Source organism: Bubalus kerabau, chromosome 2, assembly GCF_029407905.1.
Source record: "Bubalus kerabau isolate K-KA32 ecotype Philippines breed swamp buffalo chromosome 2, PCC_UOA_SB_1v2, whole genome shotgun sequence".
Classification (NCBI taxonomy): Eukaryota; Metazoa; Chordata; class Mammalia; order Artiodactyla; family Bovidae; genus Bubalus; species Bubalus kerabau.
The window spans coordinates 138,984,746-138,998,195 of record NC_073625.1 but is presented as its reverse complement, the minus strand read 5'-3'; the positions used below and the strand labels follow the sequence as shown (position 1 = coordinate 138,998,195).

Below are 13,450 nucleotides of genomic sequence, written 5' to 3'. Positions count from 1 at the left end.
TTTTGTTAATTTATCTAAAATGCATTATACTTCTGGCATATGACTAGAAATTTATTTTGGGAAAAGATGCAATCTCTTAGTGCTTCCTGCTTGTCCATAATGGCTTGATGAAATATGCACTTGAGATAGAGATTCTCATCTTTGAAATGCTTGGAGTTTGAGAGCACTCAGTCTTTAGAGCTTGACCACTGGCATATCATTTAACTTCATATATTAGTTAGTGTGTTTTTGTTCTTTTTCAACGTATCTCATTCTTGAAGCACACTAAAGAAGGTAACCACATATTTCCTACTGAGGGATAATGTCACAATTTCAGTTCGTAATTAAAAATTACTTCATAGCGATTCCTTTTACAGTATTTTAAAGTGTTATTGAAACTTGTTTTTGTTCCCTTTCAATAGATTTAAATGCACTTTGATTGCATCATTTGCGATATATATTTAGCCTTAAAGTTAATTTTCCATTTGAAAGCACCTCAACATTTGAAAGGAAGTATGTTTCTTTTTATTAATTCAAGCTGCCAGATGTTAGGTAAACGTATGGATATGGAATGCTCTGTGGTAGGTATCATTTGAGGATCGTTTGCCCTGTGTCTTCCTTTGTTTCTTTCTCCAAGTGTGTTCCAGTGTCTCTTTTCAAAATGACACTCACTCCCATTCAGAAGCGCACTATTTAAGTGTATTTGATTTTGATTTTATTGTTCTGTTTCTTTATGTGTTTTGACAGTTGTCTGAAAACAGATATTCAAGAAAGGACTCCTGATTTCACCCAAATATTACAGTTTTACAATTTATTTGACCATAATTCTGTGAAGAAATGTATCATTATTATAGTTTATTTTCCTTATTTTACTTTAAATTTGAAAGTCTAAACTCAACTAGTAATGTCTGCTTTTGGCTATTTTTGCCATGTTCAAAATAACATGCTACCTGGAAAATAATATATTACTTGGTCATGAGATTTAAAAAAAAAAAAAAAAAGGATGTGATAAACTATGTAAATAGATTATTCATTGAAGTAATGCTTTAAAGTGCCCAAACTAGATGCTGTGTGTACTAGTGAGGAAAAACAGACATAGAACTCACATATACAGGAGTAGTCTTGTATATTTTATGTTCTAGTGGGGATACTAATATTAATCAGATAAGATCACACCAACAAATAGAGGGGAAAAGCAATTTCCTTATAATCCATTGGATGGATTGGATTTAGGTAAGTATGGAGAAGAGTAAATTGTATTTCAGGTAAATGGTGCAGAGTAAGTAGGAGGCACTGAGGGATTGAGGTAATGCCCAATAAATGGGCTCTGAGAGACATGGGGAGAAGCAAGAAGAGATGAGGGAAGTAAGCAGGGGCTAGGCAATCCTGCAGAAAATTACAACTGTGACTAGAGGAGAACGAATACCTGGTACTTAGAATTCAGTAACTGTTAGATTTATTTTTAACGTCAGTACATACCCATGTCAGTTTTTAACATTACCTGGGGTTTCCATGTTTAACATACACACACACCTTGCTACATATACAAATTTAAGAGAAACTTTTACAATTATATTGGTGATTAAGAAGAGCACAATTATTTTATATGGTATAAATTTAGATGTCATCTAAAGCATTCCTCTCTCTCCCTTAGAAACTTAATGACAATCGTAGCTAGCCAGTTCAAGATGAACCCAAACATTACTTTTTATTTTAAAATTCAACTATCTCTCCATGGTTTAAACTATATGATTATACTTTGTATATCATAGTAGAATATTAAATTAATTCCCATCATTTTAAACTAGTGACTAATTTAAATTTTAAATAGTCTGTAATTAATTTTCATAGCTCATAGAAAAAATACTGAACATCTTACTAAGTTGCAGGTGAATAAGCTGTCCTCTTACTGAACACAAGAACTCCATGATATTAGCAGCAGGATGTATATCGGGCATTAGGTCTTCAGAATGCTTCCATCTATCATGGAATAGTTCTTCAGCTCCTTCTAAAAATAGCTCCTCATTGATGTTGTTCTCTTTATTATTATATGTAGCCTATATGTAGGGTGTTTCTTTTCTAAAATTGAAGACAATTATTATCTTGGTAATTGGGTATACTCCTCTGTGGGGGTATTAGCATTTAAATCTGTCAGCATCAGCTTATTGATTGTTTTCAGGGTCAACATTAGAAGCACCATCAATAATCTCAGTACAATATAATGCTGTGCATGGTGCAAAGTATTTATTGGCTGAGTTGAACCTTATAATGTCAAGGGGAAAGCATAGTTAATAGGATAAGTACTTTTAGTGATATGGGTGCAGATATAGCAAATAGACTCATGATATTTATATGTCTTAATTATATTATTTTTTCTTGTATAATGTGCTGACATGAGAAATCATTTTCTATTTTTTTCTCAGTAAGGTTTTAATTTTTTATTCCAGCTGACAGAGTGCTTAAAGTGGTCTCCACTACTTAGAACCATTTCCACTTTTATGTTCTTCTTTTTTTGGTGGTGTCACTATCCCCATCTCCAGGCTCACCTGCACTCTCTAGAGGAGCTTTGGCTTTCTTGCCCTTCTTTTTCTCTTCTTTCTTGACCAACCGTGGAGCTACTGGAGAGGTTTTGTCACTCTCACTCTCTTGTTTCCTGATTTGGAGTTTTTATGCATTAGCAACTGTCTAGGGGGCTTTTACTGCTTTGGCCATGACCTCTCTCTGGCAAGTAATATATGGCAACTCCAAAGTCACCATGAAAACACTGATGCTAGGCAGAAGAACTAACCACTTAACTATTGCAGATTGACTCCCTATAGAGTCTCACAAGCCAGACTGGAAAGGGATAACTGCTGCTTTTTCTATTTTACATTCTATATTTTATCCTTGTGAAAACAAATATTTAAAAATATATTAATTTAAATTATTTTATATTTTATACTTATTCTGACATACCTGCTTGGTGTTAGACTCAAAAAGAAGCCTAAAATGTCCACTTCAATAAGAAATTCAAGATAAAGAGAAATTTAACCAGAGTCAAATATTGAATATATTTAATTTTAATATAAAAGTTAAACCTATTGTTACCACATTATTTTTTCTAGTTTTAGTGTACTTTATTTCAAAATTGCATATAGTAAGAGTGTCAGAATAAGTTAAGAAGAAAAAAGAATAAATAATATAAAAAATTTCAAATATTATACAAACTTTAGTACCCCAATGCAATTATAATTTATAAATATTTATAAATAGATAGAGATACTGGCATAGATAGATATAGATTGTATATGTTTGTATGTAATTAAATACATTTATTTTTAACATTTTAAGCCTTTTATTATTTCCTGAACTTTTTGCTTTAGCACTAGAGACTAATATTCATCATATTGTGCATGCAAATTAAACTGAAAATGAGAATCTGTTTTTTCAGAGCAATAGAGTATTCAATGCTTGGGTTGTATACAGTAGCTTTGATTTTTAAGATTATATAGGGAGAGTTTTTAAATAAACATTTATATTCATTTTAATTTAATTTTTATTAGATTTCAATACATTAAATTTAGGGAATATTCCCTAGAGAAGGAAATGACAACCCACTCCAGTATTCTTACTTGGGAAACCCTATGGACAGAGGAGTCTGGCAGGCTACAGTCCATGGTGTCACAAAGAGTCAGACCTGACTTAGGGAGTAAACAATGACAACCATGACTAATATGGCAGCTCATTGAAGAGAGACTATCTTTCACAGTTGTGTTCTATAATTTACATTTATAGATAGTATCTGGGAAGTCATAATGTTGATGAACGGAGTGGTTCTTTTATAATTCAATACATACTCCTGATCAAAATTCTTTGAAAACCATGAATGGAATTTTGTTTTCTTATCCTTGTAAGGAACTTGACTGAAACTAACAAGGTATATCATGTTTAACAGTGAAACATTAGGTAAATTCCTATTAAGTCAGAAAGAAAGACAAGGGTTTTCTTGTTACCCGGCCACTGTGATAAAGAGTAATTTAGTTGTGGATTGTTATTCGTAATTAAAATATGTTGTTTTCTTCTTACTCTAGAAATAGTTCCTGGAGACAGTGCTTTGTAAGGGCAAAATTTAATTTTGGAGTTTGAATCCAGCATTAACTATTTAAACTTGTTTGAAGACAGTTAACATATTTTCTTCAGAATCGTTATCTGTAAATGAGTTACAATAACAACAACAACAGAAATCTCTGTCACAGTTGTGAAAAGAACACCCTGAAGATAACATGAAAGCACTTTATAAGTAGCAGGGCAATGATTACTAACAGAAGTAATGAAAACACTAAGCATAGTATTTATTTTTTGCTAATTATGAAAACTCATTTTATTTCCCCTCATTCGGCTTGTCCATATTATTTAGTATTCTCTCTAAATATGTCACATTTTTTTCCACTCTGCCTTGACATTTGTTAGTTTTTCCCCTATTGCCTTTTTCTGTTTTCTCTGTTCATTAAAATAGTCCTCAGCCCTCAAGATCCATAAGAATACCAATTATCCTGTGTGCTGCTGCTGCTAAGTCGCTTCAGTCGTGTCCGACTCTGTGCGACCCCATAGACAGCAGCCCACCAGGCTCCCCCGTCCCTGGGATTCTCTAGGCAAGAATACTGGAGTGGGTTGCCATTTCCTTCTCCAATGCATGAAGGTGAAAAGTGAAAGTGAAGTCACTCAGTCCTGTCCGACTCTGAGCGACCCCATGGACTGCAGCCTACCGGGCTCCTCCGTCCATGGGATTTTCCAGGCAAGAGTACTGGAGTGGGGTGCCATTGCCTGTGTATTACTCTTTAAATTCCCCACTCCTGCTTTCTTTTCTAGTTGGAGCAATCTCTTCCTCTTCTGCCCATTATGGAGCTTGTAGTACTCTTTTTATTAATTACTATTTTTGTTTGCCTCTAAATCCCTTGCTTCTCCAGTGTAGTCTGTTAATCAGCAGTATGGACATCACCAGGGAGCTTGTTAGAAGTGCAGAATTCTAGGCTACACCCCAGACCAAGATCACTGGGTGATACCCAGGCATATCACTGTTTGAGAAGAACTGCCCTAATTCATTACAAACTCCTTGAGGCAGAGGCATGGTAAAGGGACAGCTTCCTGTCTTGCTGTAGTGCCCTTCACAAGACTATACGTTGTACAATGCTTTACATATAATAGGTGTGCAGTAAATGGGTGTTGAGTTGAATTTTATTTTTATTATTTGAGGTCAGAAAAATCCTATTTAGGAAAGTTCAAATGTTAGGACAGGCTGTTCTAAAGTGAGAGCAAGAAGAAAGCTATTCTTTATTGATGCTACTCACATCAACTAATCAATATTTCTTGGTCATCAACTACTACTTTACTTTTTCATGCATAAAATATTAGTATGGATCCTTGATCTTGTAAAAAAAAAGATCTTCAGTCTAACCTTCACCTTCAAAAAATTCATTTAGATAACTGAATCATAATATGGCTGCTTTGTCATCCTTGTAAATATTTAATATATGCTATTGGAAGTCATGACAGAACTTTAAGGCATTGTACATTCAAAATGACTGGTAAATATCAAGATGTGATTTCATTAAATTATTTAAACAGATCAATCCATCACTTGTCTTAATTGTCTATAAAATAGTAAATAATTTCATAAGCATCCTTTTCTGATTTATAGTTGAAGATGATTTTATACAGTAAGAGATTTTCTTTTCCAGTGTATGATTTAAATCAATTGTGATATTTTTCTTTTATATGTTTAATTTACTGTACTTTTCTGTGTAGAATTTCATCAAAAATTTAAGTGTTATGAGTAGCATTAAGTCATTTTTGCCTGCCTGTACTCACTGATTGCTGTGGATTAAATTAGGCACATCTTTAATTGTAGGTGGTTTCTTTCCATTGCCTAGAAAGTTGCAATGTGCTTCTCTTACTATCAGCTGATATGTGCTTTGGGAATAGAAACTAATTTTAACATTAGCCCAAGCAAAATGTAATTAGGACGGCTAATCTGCTGAAAAGTAACCCCAGATAAAATCTCTTTTTTATGTAATGCCATTTTAATGGAAATGGCATTTTTATGAAATGCAAGTGACAAAGACATGAATGATGCCTGTGAGCCTTTAATTTTGTGTGTTTCCTAATTTATTAGAAAAGGGTGAATAGAAACACTCCACTCCTACCATTTTGGATATGAAATAGATTTTTAAGGTAGAATTCTTACTGTAAGCACTCACTTTTACTTAAAATAATTTTTTAAAATACCAAACCTAGGTCCTAATTGATTCTTTAAAAGGGCAATGTGTATGTGTGTGTGTGTGTAACATGACAACCATTAGTAGAAGGGCTTTGGGATTTATGTTTTCTCATTACTGTGGATGATTGAAATTGACTTTGCATATGTGACTTTCCTTTCATTTTCTTTTTAAGAATAGATACTCTGAATTTACTATTTGGATATTAAGGGCAATTAAAGAGATTAATAATTCTCTTAGAAATAATAAATAATATTGATACCACAAGCTATGAGTTCTTATTTTATGCTGGAAAGTATGCTAAGTATTTCAGGCTTTTCTCACTTGATGCTGTAACAATTTTGTGAGAATACTCTCATTGCATAGATTATGAAGACTCAAGCTCAGGGACATTGAGACACCTAGTAAATGAATGGACCAGCTAGGATTTTATTCCCTTTTGGCCTAAAGCCAATTTAATATTCTTAAAATAGGCTCTAGATTCTCAATAAAAATATTTGTTTGTTAATACTGTGCTGCTGCTGCTGCTAAGTCGCTTCAGTCGTGTCCGACTCTGTGCGACCCCATAGATGGCAGCCCACCAGGCTCTGCTGTCCCTGGGATTCTCCAGGCAAGAATACTAGAGTGGGTTGCCATTTCCTTCTCCAATGTATGAAAGTGAAGAGTGAAAGTGAAGTCGCTCAATCGTGTCCAACTCTTCACGACCCCATGGACTGCAGCCTACCAGGCTCCTCCGTCCATGGGATTTTTCTGGCAAGAGTACTGGAGTGGGTTGCCATTGCCTTCTCCGAATACTGTGCTAGAAACCACGATGACAGAGAAACATGTACACTTGTTACTGTTGTTTTCCTCTTAAATTGTGTCTGAAATGAATTTGCAACTTTACTTTTCACGTTACTAGATTGTAGGTTAAATTTGAAAGACTTGCTTTGAAATCTGAAATGTCTGACTCTGTGTGACCCCATGGACTATATATAGCCCACCAGGTTCCTCTGTCCATGAAAATTTCCAGGCAAGAATACTGGAGTGGATAGCCACTCCCTTTTCCAGGGGATCTTATTGATCCAAGGATCCAACCTGCATTGCAGGTAAATTTTTTACCGTCTGAGCCACCAGAGAAGCCCAAATGTTCAAAACCTTCTGTGAAACACAACTTTACTTTTTACCTATTAGACTTGTGCTTAGGTGATTGTCTAACTAAATGGTCCTCAGAATTCAATGCTAATAACTGACCCAATTCTTTGTCAAAACTCAAGTTCTTTCTGAAATGATTCTCCTTCTAAATTTTAACAGTTTCTTCGTTTTGCTAACCCAGGCTGATTTCACCATTTGACTTTAATTTGAATCTGATAAAAGTTATAATATTCTGAATTTTGATGATATTGCACCCTATTTCAGAGATTAAATCATTTTGATTAAGGCACTCAGCACTTTGGCTTCATGAAATAAGTGGAGAGTTAGTAATTATAAAATTAGACATGTGAATCCATATTCTGCCGCTTACCAAGGGTATCTACTAGGGAGAGTGTTTCCAAAGCAGTAGGGCACTAAAGTAAAACTCATAGAAGGGTCACAGAATAGCATCACAGGATATTTTAATTTTTAAAGGAAAACACAAAGATATTGACATCTGTCAAACATCTATTGAATACTATGCAAATTGCTAGCTTGAAGTTCATTGTTTCAACATTAGATTGTACTGTATCTCTTTTGATGCTATCATGTATTTTTGTTGTTATTTAGTAACTAAGTCTGGAAAAGGCAATGGCACCCCACTCCAGTACTCTTGCCTGGAAAATTCCATGGACAGAGACGCCTGGTAGGCTGCAGTCCATCGGTCGCGAAGAGTCAGACAGAACTGAGCGACTTCACTCTCACTCTTCACTTTCATGCATTGGAGAAGGAAATGGCAACCCACTCCAGTGTTCTTGCCTGGAGAATCCCCGGGACGGTGGAGCCTGGTGGGCTGCCATCTATGGGGTCGCACAGAGTCGGACAGGACTGAAGCGACTTAGCAGCAGCAGCAGTCACTAAGTCATGTGCAACTCTTTTTATGACCCCATGGACTGTAGCCTGCCAGGCTCCTGTGTCCATGGAATTTCCCAGGCAAGAATCTTGGAATGAGTTGCAATTTCCTTCTCCAGGGGATCTTCCTGACTCAGGGGTTGAACCCATGTCTCCTGCATTGCAGGTAGATTCTTTACCATTGAGCCACCTGAGAATGCCATCATATATTTACAAAACTGGATTTTAAGTTTGATTGCTAAAAGCAGCTACCATATGAAAAGCAATGTAGAAAGGAAATGAATATGGTGGTGTCCAGTATTTCCTTTTTTTATTGTTTCCAATTTAATTTAGTAACAAAAAAGAATTTATTTTAAATGTGCTTTTATGAAGCATGGCAGGCTACAGCCCATGGGGTCGAAAAGAGTCAGACACAATGGAACGACTAACAGAATCTTTCTTTATTTCTATATTAAGCTTGTAATTCATCAAGTTAGAAACAATTCCAAGAAAAGGAAAGACAAGAATCAACAAAGAAGAGAAAAGCAATTCTTCAGGAAATGCAAAATGTCAGAGCAATTTTTTTCATTTTTTGAAATTTATTTTTAATTGGAGGATACTTTTCTCTACAATATTGTGTCAGTTTCTGCCATACAGCAAAATGAATCAGTCATAGCTATACAAGTCTCTTCAAAATATGCTGTTGGAACAACTGAATATTCGCATATGAAAGAATGAATTTGGATCCTTACTTTACACTATATACAAACATCAACCCCAAATGGATTAAATATTTAGATATAAGACATGGAAATATAAAACTCTTTGGGGAAAATGTAGGGGAAAAGCTTCATGGTAATGGTCTTGGCAGTGACTTCTTAGATATGAGCTCAAAAGCACAAAGAAGGAGAAACTGAAAAGTGGGACTATGTCAAACAAAAATCTACATAGCAAAGAATACAAATAACAGAGTGGAAAAACAACTTCTAGAATGGGAAAAATTTTTTAGACTATATATCTAATTAAGGGATTAATATCCAAAATATATAAGGAAGCCCTTTAACTAAAACCTAAGTAAAAGTGAGCAAAAAAATTTGAAAAGACGTTTCTCCAAAGAAGCCACAGAAGTAGCAATTGGGTATATTTGATTTGTACTTCTTTTTCTAAGTTCTGAAAGTGGAAATTTAGGTTATTGATTTGTAATCTTTCTTCTTTGTTAATATAGGTGTTTCAGGTTATAAATTTCTACTTAAGCTATGTATTAGCTGCATGCATGCTAAGTCGCTTCAGTCGTGTCTGACTCTTTACAACGCTATGGACTGTAGCCTGCCAGTCTCCTCTGTCCATGGGATTCTCCAAGCAAGAATACTGGAGTAGGTTGCCATGCCCTTCTCCAGGGGATCTTCCCAACCCCAGGGACTGAACCTACGTCTCTTAAGTCTCCTGCATTGGCAGGCAGATTCTTTACCATTAGCACCACCTGGGAAGTCCAAGTATTAGCTACATCCCATTAGTTTTGGTAGATTATATCTTCATTTTAATTTTCATTTATCTCAAGCTATTTTCCATTTTTCTTTTGATTTCATCCTTAAACCATTGTTTATTTATGAGGATATTGTTTAATTTTCAAAAACCTGTGCATTTTCCAATCTTTTTTTGTTACTGATTTCTGATTTTAGTTCCTTGACATTGGAGAACATACTCTGTATTGTGTTAATCATTTAAATTGATTGAGACTTGTTTAATGCTCTAATATATGATCAATTCTAGAAAATATTCTTAAGGAGAATGTCTGTTCTGCTGTTGTTTGGTGTATTATCCTATTAGGTTTAGTTTGTCATTCAGCCTTCGATTTCCTTATTGAAGCTCTGTAGGTGTTCTGTGCATTACAGAATGTAAAGTCTCCAAGTACTATTGTCTGTTTCTTCCTTTATCCTGTCAGATATTACTTTGTATTTTTGGACCCTTTGCTTTAAGGCACATACATACTTTTTATATTTTCCTATCTTCTTGATAGTTTGATTCTTTTATTAAAATAAAATGTCATTTGTCTCAGTAACTTTTTTTTGTCCTAAAACTATGCTTTCTAATAGTATTATAGCCATTCCACTTTCTTATGGTTGCTGGTTGTATACTACACATACTTTTGTAGACAGCACATAGCTGGATGTTGTTTTATGTAATCTGAGAATCTCTGCCTTTTCATTGGAGTTTCACATTTAATGTTTATTATATAGTTTTTGACATAACTGGATCTACATCTACCCTTTACTTTTGATTCTATGTAACTCTCATGGGTTTTTGGTTTCTCTGTTCTTTCCTTACTTCATATTTTTGCATAAAGTAAGTGTTTTCTGAAATAACATTTTAATTCCTTGAATGAGTTTTTATTATAGATTTTGAGATATTTTCATAGTAGTTTCTCTAGTATTTAACCATATTTATCTCAATTTATTATAATCTGCTTCAGATTTGTACTTAATTCTGAGATTTATAACTCTTAATTTCTTTATAGGTGTATTTCCTTTCTTCATTTTATGCTATTATTTTATATAGATATTACATTTCTGTATTTTACTAACCCAACAATATGTTGTCATAATTATTACTTTATATAATTTGGTAATTTTTATAGAAGCAGAAAGAATAAAGAGCAAGTATTTATTTATGATGTTTGTTATATTAACCTTCTTCAACATACCTTATTCTTATCTATTCCTGTGAATTCGAGTTAGCATCTTGGATGGTCATGGATTTAGCAGGGATATCTTTGACTTTCTTTTTCACCAATTTCTCTGTTAATCTATCTGCCTCTGTCCATATCACACATAGCTGTTCAGTTCAGTTCAGCTGCTCAGTAGCATCCGACTCTTTGCGACCCCAAAAATCACAGCACGCCAGGCCTCCCTGTCCAGCACCAACTCCCGGAGTTCACTCAACTCACGTCCATTGAGTCAGTGAGGCCATCCAGCCATCTCATCCTCTGTTGTCCCCTTCTCCTCCTGCCCCCAATCCCTCCCAGCATCAGAGTCTTTTCCAATGAGTCAACTCTTCGCATGAGGTGGCCAAAGTACTGGAGTTTCAGCTTTAGCAGCATTCCTTTCAAAGAAATCCCAGGGCTGATCTCCTTCAGAATGGACTGGTTGGATCTTCTTGCAGTCCAAGGGACTCTCAAGAGTCTTCTCCAACACCACAGTTCAAAAGCATCAATTCTTCAGTGCTCAGCTTTCTTCACAGTCCAACTCTCACATCCATACATGACCACAGGAAAAACCATAGCCTTGACTAGACGGACCTTTGTTGGTAAAGTAATGTCTCTGCTTTTCAATATGCTATCTAGGTTCATCATAACTTTCCTTCCAAGGAGTAAGTGTCTTTTAATTTCATGGCTGCAATCACCATCTGCAGTGATTTTGGAGCCCGCCAAAATAAAGTCTGACACTGTTTCCACTGTTTCCCCATCTATTTCCCATGAAGTGATGGGACCAGATGCCATGATCTTCATTTTCTGAATGTTGAGCTTCAAGCCAACTTTTTCACTCTCCTCTTTCACTTTCATCAAGAGGCTTTTTAGTTCGTCTTCACTTTATGCCATAAGGGTGGTGTTATCTGCATATCTGAGGTTATTGATATATCTCCCAGCAATCTTGATTCCAGCTTGTGCTTCTTCCAGCCCAGTGTTTCTCATGATATACTCTGCATATAAGTTAAATAAGCAGGGTGACAATATGCAGCCTTGACATACTCCTTTTCCTATTTGGAACCAGTCTGTTGTTCCATGTCCAGTTCTAACTGTTGCTTCCTGACCTGCATATAGGTTTCTCAAGAGGCAGGTCAGGTGGTCTGGTATTCCCATATTTTTCAGAATTTTCCACAGTTTATTGTGATCAACACAGTCAAAGGCTTTGGCATAGTCAATAAAGCAGAAATAGATGCTTTTCTGGAACTCTCTTGCTTTTTTGATGATCCAGCGGATGTTGGCAATTTGATCTCTGGTTCCTTTGCCTTTTCTAAAACCGGTTTGAACATCTGGAAGTTCGTGGTTCACGCATTGCTGAAGCCTGGCTTGGAGAATTTTGAGCATTACTTTACTATCGTGTGAGATGAGTGCAATTGTGCGGTAGTTTGAGCATTCTTTGGCATTGCCTTTCTTTGGGATTGGAATGAAAACTGACCTTTTCCAGTCCTGTGGCCACTGCTGAGGTTTCCAAATTTGCTGACATATTGAGTGCAGCACTTTTCACAGCATCGTCTTTTAGGATTTGAAATAGCTCAACTGGAATTCTATCACCTCCACTAACTTTGTTCGTGATGCCTTAGTGACGCTTTCTAAGGCCCACTTGACTTCACATTCCAGGATATCTGGCTCTAGGTGAGTGACCACACCATCATGATTATCTGAGTCATGAAGATCTTTTTTGTACAGTTCTTCTGTGTATTCTTGCCACCTCTTCTTAATATCTTCTGCTTCTGTTAGGTCCATACCATTTCTGTCCTTTATCGAGCCCATCTTTGCATGAAATGTTCCCTTGGTATCTCTAATTTTCTTGAAGAGATCTCTAGTCTTTCCCATTCTGTTGTTTTCCTCTATTTCTTTGCACTAATCGCTGAGGAAGGCTTTCTTATCTCATCTTGCTATTCTTTGGAACTCTGTATTCAGATGCTTTTATCTTTCCTTTTCCCCTTTTCTTTTCACTTTTCTTCTTCTCACAGCTATTTGTAAGGCCTCCCCAGACAGCCATTTTGCTTTTTTGCATTTCTTTTTCCTGGGGATTGTCTTCATCCCTGTCTCCTGTACAGTGTCACGAACCTCCATCCATAGTTCATTAGGCACTCTTTCTATCAGATCTAGTCCCTTAAATTATTTCTCACTTCAACTGTATAATCATAAGGGTTTTGATTTAGGTCATACCTGAATGGTCTAGTGGTTTTCCCTACTTTCTTCAGTTTAAGTCTGAATTTGGCAATAAGGTGTTCAATGTCTGAGCCACAGTCAGCTCCCGGTTTTGTTTTTGCTGACTGGGTAGAGCTTTTTACCATCTCAGATGTAAAAGCAGAATGCTGTGTGGAATAGTAGCCTTTGATCTTATTGCCTTGTCTTTGTTAGTATGGAACTTCACTCTATAAGTAAGCTGGATCAAGTGCTACTGAGTTCCAGTATTCTTCATCTGTCAGGCTTGTCCTAAAAGCTCTGTGTTGTGAGTTGGACTGTT

The 13,450-nt window shown here is 35.7% G+C and overlaps 1 non-coding gene across 1 annotated transcript; it reads right to left on the bottom strand.

Moving 5' to 3' along the window:
* Positions 1-2,708: 2,708 nt before the first annotated feature.
* LOC129645161 (small nucleolar RNA SNORA56) lies at positions 2,709-2,837 on the bottom strand. The gene has a single exon (XR_008711249.1). It is a non-coding gene; the product is annotated as a small nucleolar RNA SNORA56 (small nucleolar RNA).
* Between the last annotated feature and the right edge of the window lie 10,613 nt (positions 2,838-13,450).